We start from the raw sequence: 12,693 nt of genomic DNA on the forward strand, positions 1-12,693 counted from the left end.
CACTGATCGTCAGCTGGCACAACTATGGTATTCATGGCATTCCCTACCCTTAGTATAGAGGTCAGCTGGGGAAAATGCTGTAAATAGCATGGGAGCATTAGCTATAAAGGCAACTGGAGAAATTTTAGATGTGACCACAGTAACTAGTAATGTGACCCTTGCATCCAGATGTTTTTCCCCCCTTCTAAAATCACCCACTTGGAACTGTATTTGTTTTTCATCATTTAATCTTCTCCATCAACTGCTGCTGATTACATTTAAACCATTTCATTTTTAATGAATTAAAAACTTTCAACACTACAAGAAATTTTTCAGACAGCATCCAGCTACTTAATGGATTACCTTGTCAGCAGAACTATTTAAAACATCTGGGGTCAGAATTTATGAAAAATCCATACTCAGCTCCTGAGGCATAAGAAATCACCCTGGCCACTTTGTTGCTTTATTCTGGGGGAGCAGAACAGGGGGAGTTTTTGGCCATAGAATCTGCTGGACTTTTCTTTATCTGTTTACTTGCACACCTGCTGCTTGGATTTCATGCATATTTAAATAATGGTCCATGGGGCTCACAACACAGCTTTATCACCTAAAAAACCCCAATAATGAATAAAAAAAAATCAGAATCCCTTTTTTATAACAGTCCAAATTCATACTTGGTGTAACACCGCTGATTTCAATAGAGTTACATCAGCCAAGTTTTTTGGCCCAATATGTGTATGCATTTCATTTGATATAATTAAACATCTGTGGCATTCTTCATAGTAAACTGGGAAGAAGGTGCCATTCTGTGTGGCTAGTTGCTTTCACTTAGATAGTCAAATCTATCATGGCCTGATACAAAATGCACTGAAATCAACAGCAGTCTTTCCATGGACTTCAACAGGGTTTAGATCAGCCTCTGTCCTAGGTATTTCCAATGAAAAAACATTATAGCGTTAGGTATGGAAATATCTTCCATGCTTTCAACAAGTGCGGTGAGCACAGTATAGCACGTTAGCTGCTTTTTAAAGATGTTTCCTGGTAAACGTGTGACGCTCTTAAGCAATCCTCTCCAATTCAACTGCCTGCCTGTTATTAACCCCAAACTTCATTTAAAAGCCAGCACAGTATAATTATTAATTTGAATTAATATATATTCATATTCATGTGATCAATAATTCATAGCTGTTCCTCCTAGGACTCCTACAGCAGTTTTGTGACAACAGAAGGCATTTAAGGGCTTTTTTCTTCTTCTTTTCCTTGCTTCCTACATATTTGGTGCCTGGAGTGCATGGAATTTGAAGAAAACTGTTTCCATGGTGATCCTTCCTTCTCCAAGCAGCAGGCTATACCAGGCTGCAGTTCTCTCCTTTCTGAAGTGCATTAATGTTTCTTATTGCTTTCATGCTAAATATATTGAAGACTGGATTTGATTTCTCAGCAGCAATACAATTTTATCAGAAAAATGGGAGTATATATATTTCATTTTCAGATAAAGAAAAAGTTCTCCCCACCCCTGTCCTTTCATCAAGAGAAGGAGAAAACTAACACGGAAGAGAAAACTAACTGGTTATTAAAGAACCCCCCTAGGAAGACAGAGGCTAATGGGAAGATTTGAATTCTCAGAGCTGTCTAGTTTGAAATGGAGCAGTTTGGCTGTGTCTTCCACATTGTAACGGACACTAGGAAGGAGCCTCTGTTTCACTGGAGGAAGGTGTGAACCACAAATGGCACTGGGTTAATTCTCATCTGCAAATGCTAGGCATTAGCATATCCAGAATCCTTACTTAAGGCCAGACGCTGCTCTCCATGAAGCAAATGACAAAACTCCCAGTGGTATGAAATGGGAGCGAAACAATGCTCTTCTTGAGATGCAAGCTGGCTTGTGTGCTGTTATTGTCCCAATGTGGAGCCTAGTCCTGCACCCCTCATTGCTGTAACTAGGAGCGGGTGAACGAACTCCTATCAGTGGGAGTTGAGCATGCTCAGCACCTCTCAGAAGGCCTGATCCAGTAACAGGAGGAGCACCTCCAGCTCCCATTGAACTCAATGGAACCAGAGAGTGGTTATCAGCACATTAAATCAGGTCCATGAACTCCAAGATGGCAGCACTGAATCTGTTTCATTTCATTGCTAGGGTCATTAAGGTTCTGACCCTGGAATAACTCTCAGGATCTGGCATCAAAATCCAGAGGAATACATTCACACATGCTAATTCTTTTCCAGATAGGCTTTGCATGGGCCTTCTGTGTCGTCTCCCCTGGTCTCACTGCTGGAAGAAAGAACTAGGAGGAGAGTCTCCTTCCTCTGATCCTAGTTGCCAGAGAGGACAATCAAGCTAAGTGTTGCTGAGGCTACTGGAAGGGTGAGACACTCGTGCTTGTGGTTCAGGCAGACCTTGCCCCAGCCATGATCAGGGCCTCTGTGACTAATGCTCACATACCCTTTGGTGTGCAATATAGAGCTGTTCCCAAGCTCTATGCTGACCACTGCAAATCCCTGTATCATATTAGTTCACAGCAGATATTAAGGATAATGTGGATTAGTTACCCAATAACAGAAGATGTGACTGCTGCAGCACGTCTCCTGAGCAACAGAGGCTACAGAGAGGCTACTTTCCTGCACTCTATGCCGCCTTCCCATCGAATTTCAAATCAAGATCAAGGTCTCATCCTTATCTTCAAAGTACTCTGCAGCCTGGACCAGGATAGCTAAAAGACTGTCTATAGCTCCAGGATAAAGGCCATGGTCAACAACTGAACTCCTCTGTATAACACAACTCTCAACAATAAGAGTGAAGCTAGGCTCTGTGGGAGACAGAACCTTTCCCGAGTGTAGTCTGAGCCTGTGGACTGATTTCCCCCATGAATTAAGGACTCTCAGAAGCCTGACCAGTTTCTGCACCAAGGGCAAGGCACATTTCTTTGTCCTTGCCTTCATTCATGTAATCACCCAGCAACAGGTACATTTAATACACTTTAAAAATCCACCCCCCCAAAACAAAAACAAGACACTCCATTCCACTCGCTTCTCCTCTGGGGAGGAGACGAGAGAACAAGTGACTGATGTGTAGTCACGTCTCTTAATGCACTACTAGAGGGCACACAGACACTATGGTGATGAGGGTGATATGAAAGCCTATGCAGAATACAACGGAACAGAACCGGTCATTTTATCTATATACCAGGTATTGTGGAGCCACAATCTAAGGACCTGATCCTGTTTTCATTTAAGCCAATAGCAAAACTCCCACTGGATTTCACTAGGAGCCTTAGGGAGATATAGTACAGATTAATGTATATCCACAGATAGGTGTGTGCAAATTCCACCAAGGTTGGTAAGAGTTGCACATCTATATGTGGATTTGCCCACTTAAAAGAAAAATAAAGAAACATTCTGCACAACTAACAGTAAAGCTCGTTATGCCGTGAGCTCAAATAAAAAGAGATTCACTGTGTAAATTGGGGGGGGGGGTGGAAAATCGCTGATGAGAGTATCCTTTCCAATTGAGCTTATATGTATTATAGCAGCTGGCTCATCCACCAGCCTTCATCTTTACTGGATAATGCAACGATCAGATTTTGTTAGTCAGCTCATTAAAAAAACAACAACAACAACAACTACACACTATTGCAAAGACATGCTGGTGGCAGACTGAGTTAGGAGGCAAAATTAGGATGAACTATCAGGAAGGAAGGAAGGAAGGACTGACAAGTACAGAATCTGGAATTACTACTCGTTAATAGTATTGCAGTGCATACCCAAATCAGCAATAATGCCTGTTTCACAATGCCCTAACCTTCGACTGATATTAAGAGAGATGGTGGTTGGGCCTTGTAGTTTTTCAAAGGCAGCTCCATTTTAACTACCCGATAGGTCTGATCAATACAATACTGTCATGTTAAAAGAAAGGGAGTATGATAAGAACAAAAGAACAGCCATACTGGGTCAGACCAAAGGTCCATCTAGCCCAGTATCCTGTCTTCTGACAGTGGCCAATGCCAGGTGCCCTAGAGGGAATAAACAGAACAGGTAATCAACAAGTGAGCCATCCCCTGTCACCCATTCCCAGCTTCTGGCAAACAGAGGGTGGGGACACCATTCCTGCCCATACTGGCTAAAAGCCATGGATGGACCTTTCCCTCCATGAACTTATCTCATTCTTTTTTGAGCCCTGTTATAGTCTTGGCCTTCATAACACTCTCTAGCAAGGAGTTCCACAGGTTGACTGTGTTGTATGAAAAAAAAAATGCTTCCTTTTGTTTTTTTTTTTAAAACCTGCTGCCCATTAATTTCATTTGGTGACCCCTAGTTCTTGTGTTATGAGAAGGACTAAATAACACTTCCTTATTTATTTTCTCCACACCAGTCATGATTTTATAGTCTTCTACTATATCCCCCCTTAGTTGACTTTTCCAAGCTGAAAAGTCCCAGTTTTATTAATCTCTCCTCATATGGAAGCCGTTCCATAGCACTAATCATTTCTGTTGCCCTTTTCTGAACCTTTTCCAATTCCAATATATCTTTCTTGAGATGGGGCGACCATATCTGCCCCATTCAAGATGTGGGCATACCATGGATTTATATAGAGACAATATGATATTTTCTGTCTTATTATCTATCCCTTTTTTAATGATTCCCAACATTGTTAGCTTTGACTGCCACTGCATGAGTAGATGTTGTCAGAGAACTATCCACAATGACTCCAAGATCTTTCTTGAATGGTAACAGATAATTTAGACCCCATCATTTTATACGTATAGTTGGGATTAGGTTTTCCAACGTGCATTACTTTGCATTTATCAGCACTGATCTAATGATTAGGACTGTGAAACATTTTCTAGTTGACTCTGGCACTGACTTATCACGTGACTTTGGGAAAGTCAATCAGTCCCTCGGTACATCAGTTTCCTCCATCTGTAAAACAGGGGATTACAATATCTAGGTTATAAATATTCTGTGAAGCTGAATTAATGAATGTTTGCAAAGTTCTCTGAGATCCGCAGATGACAGATACTATACTGTGTACCCGTATTATAATCATCAAACTGGAATTGTTGCAGTGGGGGACAGGGAACAGCAACTTTCATCTCCGAGATCTGCAGCTGAGTCAGTGTTACGACTGCAAAATTAGCCATTTCCCATCAAACATGGCTCAAAGACAACATCCTCTGAGCTGGTATGCACAGTATCACCCCAAAAGCCTTTATCCTGTCACCATTTCAATGAACTCCCAGTGCAGCCTGTTCATCTCTGAGTCATTCTTACTCTCTGCAACTCTGATGCTGAGCCACCCCATTACTCAATGATGGGGGAAGGAAGCCACTGGCATCATTTCTCCCTTATGCCTCTTTACTCTGTGTTGAAACTTTGGATAGCACTACCCTATATACTGGGCTGTGTTTACTTCTGGTTTCCAACTACCATCCATATAGAGCTTGCTCAGACTACAGTTAATGTGCAAAAATCACAGCATTTCTTTAGGTATAATCCCCCCTCAAACTCTCACTCCTTCTAAGAAACAGGCAACAAATGAAGACTCTTACTGGCATGTAAATTTCATGGGCAAAATTCACACTTTGGTATAAATTGATGTAGCCCTTTTGACTGCACTGATTTACACTCGCTGTGGATTTAAATATATGGAGATATACCTATCTTATAGAGCTGGAAGGGGTCCCAAAAGCTCATCGAATCCAGAAATGTAAGCACTAGTAGATGTAATCATTTGTTGATTGTTTCCTGGAAGGAGTGAGAAACTGAGGGATAATACTTGCTCTGGTGGTACAACCAGAGCTTTGGGGCCAACAAATTCCATCTGGTTCCATAAACCTCAGACCCAGGCCTGTGATTTATACATGGAATTTAATTTGGCCAGTTCTTCCTCTCATTCCCCAAGGTCTGTTGGGTTGTTGTTTTTTATTTAACCAGACCCGACCTTTTTACCGAACAAAGACTCTGTGGATGGATGTGTGTCTCTGGCCCTTTAATGCACTTCCTCCTTCGCTCTTACCAGGTATGGTCCTGATGTGGGAAACATTTGAGAAACTATTTCACAGAGGGAGGGAGGCAATGGGGTTAATGCCTACGAGATGGACTCATGCAGAAAAGCAGAACCGTGACAGGGACTCAGGACTGGAGTTCAGCACTGGGAGCCCCCATCTTTTTATTATTTGTATAAATCACTCAGCTGACGGCACTGCAAGCAAAGATTCTGAGTCTGCAGATGATAAACTGGGAAGCACCATAAATAACAGCAAACCAGGCTGCCAAATGAAGGATTTAGATCATTCAAATCCCGAGCTAGGGAGTTGTCAAATCCAGTTTAATGCTGATAAGTGTGGGATAATAATTCACTGGAAACATGCCTCCCCCCTCCAGAAGTCCCTCAAATAGAGAGAGGATATGGATGGATTTGCTGAACAGAACGGGGATACTACACATTGACCAGGAATGGGACTGAGTTATTGTACAATAATCCCCGATGTCCTCAGCCTGCTGTGGGGCTGTAATAAAGAAAGAAAGGATGCTGCAGGATTCCATTAACTGGAGAACATGGTCTGAATCAAAGATTTTATGCTGTTAAAGTGGATGAAATGAACACAGGAAGGTAATGGAAAAATTAAAGGGATAAGGAGGAGGGGAATGACTAAGGGTCTGGTTGTATCTACTAACGGGGCTGCTGGACACTTGACATAGATCTAGCCAATTAACAGATCTTGGGCATCTCTTTTCTTGCTAATCACCATCTCAGGGCCCATTGAGTCTGTGGGAGGCTGTTGAAGCTTTGAGTGAGAAAAGATTAAAAAAAAAAGCGCAATCAAACGTTCACATTCATACTTCGACTAACATAGTATAAATGTCAATATAAGACAGTTTTGGAAGCTTACTGGCTCAAAAGCTCAGCAATAGCCTGAAGGTCTTAGCTAGTTCAGGAAATTGTCAGATTTTGAACTTTATTGCTCAAAAGGAGTTTTCTTCATTTCTCTCTTTTTAAATGACATCTGAAATGCATGCGACATCAGCAATACGGAATAGAAGCCATAAGTCAAAGGCGTAAGTAGGGATGGTCACACTTTTGTAGGAAGACCATGGAAATACCAAGGCCAAGGTTAAAATACTCTCAGGTTTAATCTTTAAAAGAAGCCTCAACCTGGTCTCAATTTTGCAGGTACAGTTTTGCCTCCACAGTCACTCACAAATGCAAAGGCATGCTCCTCATACTTCTGCCACTCTGGGTGCCACCTGGCAGGCCCGACTCATTTCTCTGTGCGAGTCCTTTTCTAAATGAGCAGTGGAGCCAACCCAGACCACTCTGGTGGATTCCACTTAAAGCAGTACTGAGAAGGAAGGGTAATAGTGGAGGAGGTATGGTCACAATGTGAACAATCAGGGAACTTGGAAATTGCTTGCAATGAAATAAATGCAATGAAATAAAACACAAACACTTCAGCACCCGGAGCTACTGGGGCGTTAATATTGACTTTGGAGGAGCTAATCCTCTGGGAATCAAACTTGTCTCTCAGATCTGTGCACCATATTGCGGCTCCCTTACTCATTGTGAACACCACCTTACTCCACCCATTCATTTCACTAGTGATTTCAGCAGGACTATATGGCTTTATACACCGTGAGTAACAGAATCAGGTCCCGTTTACACAGAAATAAGAGGTCTTCTGAACGATCTGAATCACAGATTATATCCCCCCTCCCAGTTTGATTTAAACCCATGATGAAATGTTAACCAGAACCGGATGGATAGAATTGCCTCCCCCCCAACAAAAAAGGGGAGGTGGGGTGAGAAACTAATTCCCGACATTTCATCAGGCAGAGCACAGCGTGGCTCAGAGGGTCATGCACAGATGATCTGATGCAATCAATCTTCTTCCAAACTGTGTGGTCCACAGTGGGGGGGTGGGTGAGGGCAGACTACAGAGGTTAAACTGGGATCTAATGGCATGCAAAATCGTACATGATTGATCTGCATTGATTTTTCCCAACTGAGGGGAATGATAGGTTAGCAAACAGAAATCAATTCCACTGCATTAAGCTCAGTAAGAATCTGATCTCATCAGCAAAATGCCATGAAACATTATTGTGCAACCACACAGAGAACCGTATTGCTGTTCTATTGCAGAGGATTTCCTTGTGGAAACACCCCATGCCTGCCTGTTCTCCTGATTCAAAATAGCAAGCTTTGAAGTGTTTTAACTGCATCAGCGATGCCACGCGTCACATAGCATCACAGCCTCACCATGCTATCTCCCACAAAACCCCAAGAGAACACCCGCAAACTCGGCAGAAAATTTAGGTCCACATCCCTGTTTCATGGCTATTATGTCAATAATGGGCTGAACAAAAATCCGGTATGTGAATTTCTTAACTCCCTTGTGCTTTGTGAATGTTCATCTCTGAAGCCAAAATTTCATGGTTTGCATCCATTTCTTGTCATGGTGTCACCATATCACATGACATGCAATGGCTGATAACTCAAAATGAAACAAACCTCCTGGATCTAACTGCTACAAATATTGGCAAGTACAAAACTCTCTGCTTGTGGTACAGCAAGCAATGTGTTAGTGCTACAGACCTTGGCTAAAAAGAGTTTCCATCTTCTGGCTCCTGTAGCACATCTCTGCCACTTTGCCCCACGTTGCTGTCTATTTCAAAACACCTTAATCAAAACACAGGAATATAGTTCTGCCTACTGTCCTGGAAAGATTTAGTTGGCTGTAACTGTTTGAATTGAGAATTCAGAAGAGAATAATTTCAGGGAAGTAGTTATCTTTAAGCACTGAACAATTTACTTTGTATGGTGCTTTAGAGAGATTTTCTTTTTAAAACCCACATCTTCCCTGCCCTGGAGAACTTGCATTAAAAGGATCAGATTGTGTCTCTTTACCACATGGTCATGCAGGAGAATAAGATCTGCCCCCCACCTCCTTGGCCACATTTGCGATCCCCACCACCCTTCATTGCAGGTTGGCTGGAAAGCAGGTGCAGCTGGTATTCCCTCTCCCCTCTCAGCAAATGGCTAGGGAGAGGCCAGGTGGGGATTTAAAGGGCCCAGGGCCTCCTGCAGCGGCCAGAGCCCCAGGCCCTTTAAATCCCCGCCCAAGCCTGGCTGCCGGAGCTCCAGCGGTGCTTTAAAGGGCCCAGGGCTCCCCGCAGCGGCTGGAGCCCTGGACCCTTTAAGTCACCGCCGTGGAAGCTGGTCCAGTCTGGTACGCCATACCGGACAGGACCAGCTTACTTTCACCTCTGGATCAGACCAATCTAGAACCTAAACCTTGGCAAAGGAAGGAACTGGAGAAAGGGGAGATGGGGTAGAACAAATAAGAACAACATGGCAAACCGCTTAGTGGGGAGCGGTAACTCGTGTGCCTTCCCACCGAAGTCAGTGGCATTACTGACCCCTGGGAATAAGGAGTTCAAGACCTGGCCAGAGATATTTTGGTGTTTTTAAATCACAAAATGAGGGCAAAAAGGGACGAGAAAACAGCCTGGAGTGGAAATCAGCAATGGAAAGGCGGGGGGGGGGGGGTTGCAAAGGGATCTGCAGGAGGGGAGTGCTTTCTCCTGGCCGCAGGAAGAGGAAGGGCATTTCAGGCTGAGGGAGAAAACTGAGTTTTCCCTGGAAAATAACCAGCCACACTGAACTGCAGGGGGAAAAAGCCTGGTCTGGCCTCTTTCTTCCCCAATGCCCTTTGGCTAGGATGAGATTTGTACATCACCCATGCTCTTGTCTATTATCCTGCTGAGCCATGTGCCCCTGCACACCAGCATTTGAGCCCTTTAAACCAATTGCCATCATCAGGATTCATGCTGTCTCTCTCTCCAGGCCATACACATGTCCCTTCATTAAATGTAACTGGTCTGTGCTAAATGGATCAACAGGTTAACAGGGCACGGGTCGAAGCTACAGAATTCATTTTCAATTAGACTCCCCTTCCCCACTCTTCCTTGTAAATGAATCACTGAACCCTATAATTACAAAGAGGCAAGCTGCGCAGCGATGACTGGAAATTCTCTGTACAATATGAACTCAGAACTGTGTTATCACCCCACACGGATCTTGGATTTAAACTTGCACTGGAAAACTCATCTTGCCTTTCTGCATTAAGATGCACAACTCGTTAGCTCTTGGATTAATGACAATTTTAATTGGCCAGGCTATGAAAACCTTATAGAGCTATTATACGTTACACCTGTAATAACTGAACAGCATGTTAATCAAGACAATTAGTGTGGGACCCAGAGAATCCCTCTGCCACTGTGAAAAATCCTTCTCACTTTGAGAGGAAAATTAACAGCTGCTTTATGGTATCTCAAATTATCTCACTTTGTATAAGATCTGCAATCAGAGCCACATCAAGTGAGTGGCATATATCATTCACGCCAGGACAACAAAACATCTGTTGTGACATTAAACCCTAGTATTAACGCTGACTTTGAAGCATCTCTGATATTGGGATGGTGGAAGGCAGCACATGCTCGTGGGATAAAATGGCAGTAGCCAACACTAGAAGTTTGATATCTCCAAAGAGAGATTTCCAAGAGAAGATGTAAGAAAGGAGAAATAGAACAGCTCATCTTAAAAGCATTGTATTACCCCCAGAGGAAAGAACAGCCAACGAGGGTTTTCCTTCTAGGTTAAAGTAATGTGAACAGGCTTCTCAGTGGAGCCACAGACAACTTAATCTACTGTATTTAGCTATTTCCCATCACCACCTTCGAGTCCTGGCAAGGTGAGGATAAATTTTACTCCTTGTGCAAAAGCCGAAAATGCACTTATAATTTTCGTCCTCTGAATGTTCCTGTCCTACTGCTATGCAGCCAGTGACAGATTGCATCTCAAGTTGGTGCTAAGATGCAGAGATGCTGTAATGGGGAAGATTACAGAGGACTTTTCCCCCTTGTTAAAACACTGTAGTGGAGTGAGCAGTCAATTCCCTGGACTTCTTGGCCATGCCCTTCACTCCTAGGAGACACCCTGCATGGTGACTTTAAGAAGCTCCAGGTGCGTCAGTCACTATGGAAGCCAGAGAGAACCACAGAGTCTGCCTGTGTCCAGCAGCCTCATTAAAGAATCCCCTTTATATCCATTACAAATAAGTAACACCTCTTCTCTACCATGAAAAAGTATAGTGGCCTGTTTGAATCCTGCCCCAGATCAGGACTGAGAGAAGGTCAGTACTAACTGATGGATGCTTGGGAGCCTATGTGATACAGATCGATGAGTCTTAATCCAGTTCCTAGTGGAGAAGCATCTATTTGATAACAGCCCAACTGGCTCCCCTGTTGGTAGTCACAGCGAAGAGAGCAAGGACTGAATAAAGCCCTAAGAGGTGGTCTCTCTCTCTCTGCAAGAATTCGGCACACTGGTATAGTAGGAAGGATGAGAAACCAATGCTGCTCGTGCCTGTGTCCTACCCATTCTGTAGGTAAAACAGCAGATGTCATTTTCCAGGCTTATTAATCTGTCCCTTTGCATCACCGCAGAAATCCCCTGAACAAAAAGTTTTAAAATAAAAGCAAGTAGTGCAGGAAGTTCTATAGCCAATTTACAAAAGACAAACATGTGTCCAGCTGTATGCATAACAGAAAGGATTAGAAGATGCGTCCTTAATAATCCTAATTGTGGTGAGACACTAAGTATGCTTAGTGTAATTATGAAATATGTCTGCATAACAGTCAATTTGAGCAAATGAAACCTGTCATGAATTGCACAATTACTGAGATCCATCATTTTCTGTATCGTTTTGCTTCCATACATTTCTCTTTCTATTGTTACATCTCTCTTGCAAACACGCACACAGTCCTTCATTACACTTCATACATTTCTATTGATTAAGGAAATGAGAGGAAATGTGCTTGCAAAGTGATGAAAAGTGATAGCAGTCCCTCTGTCTCCACAGCCGCTCTTATTTATTGATACACTGTCTTCCCCTCTGCCTCTGGTAACCTGGACAGACAGTGTATTGATTCGTTTCGGTTCTGCACTTAGGAGGGTCACAAACCCATTGGCATGACCAGAGGCCCCATCAAGGCCATGCTCCAATAGAAGTGCAAGGCTGCTATAGAATATCAACAAGATATTATATTACCCTACGGGTCTGATTTGTATTTAAATTCCTGGATCTACATGTTTTAAATTTTCACCTGTAAAAGCAGAGTGTGAAGTGGGTGCTGGAGATAGACAGAAAGGCTGTAGCTGGAGCAGCTGGCAGAAAAAGACTTGCATGTTTTCTGTAGGGAACATATCCAGGATTTAGCTGCAATATGCCTTGTGGATGACTGACCAGAAATTCAATCATACTGCAATCATTTAAAAAATTCTTTTCATGTGTCATTAAAACACGGGCTGCATATTTAAAAACTGGCAACCCTTTGCCACAGGATTTTGAAGAGCATGGGAAAGAACATTTATTAAATATGGTTTAATGTGGATTCTTTGAATATTCATAGAAAAATATTTTCTTTTTTAAAAAACGTGTTCATAGTGAATTAGAACTTCTGGAAGGTGCCACGTTTATCCAATACTCAGCTTAATCACTGCCCAACAAATGTGTTTCAAAAAGGTATCATGTCTAGAGAGAACAGGAGGAAGTATAGTTTATCCACTAAAACTGAGGACCAGGAATCAGGGCATCTGGATTCTATGCCCAACTCTGCTACTGTGAGCAACTGAAGAGATCTATATTTTCAAAATAT

The 12,693-nt window shown here is 42.8% G+C and overlaps 1 protein-coding gene across 3 annotated transcripts in view; it reads right to left on the reverse strand.

Moving 5' to 3' along the window:
- PPP2R2B (protein phosphatase 2 regulatory subunit Bbeta) overlaps positions 1–12,693 on the reverse strand; it is a 254,358-nt gene that overhangs the window by 82,547 nt on the left and 159,118 nt on the right. The gene's annotated exons all lie outside the window — the stretch shown is intronic.

The sequence above is a fragment of the Gopherus flavomarginatus genome, chromosome 7 (genome assembly GCF_025201925.1).
Source record: "Gopherus flavomarginatus isolate rGopFla2 chromosome 7, rGopFla2.mat.asm, whole genome shotgun sequence".
NCBI classification, from domain to species: domain Eukaryota; kingdom Metazoa; phylum Chordata; order Testudines; family Testudinidae; genus Gopherus; species Gopherus flavomarginatus.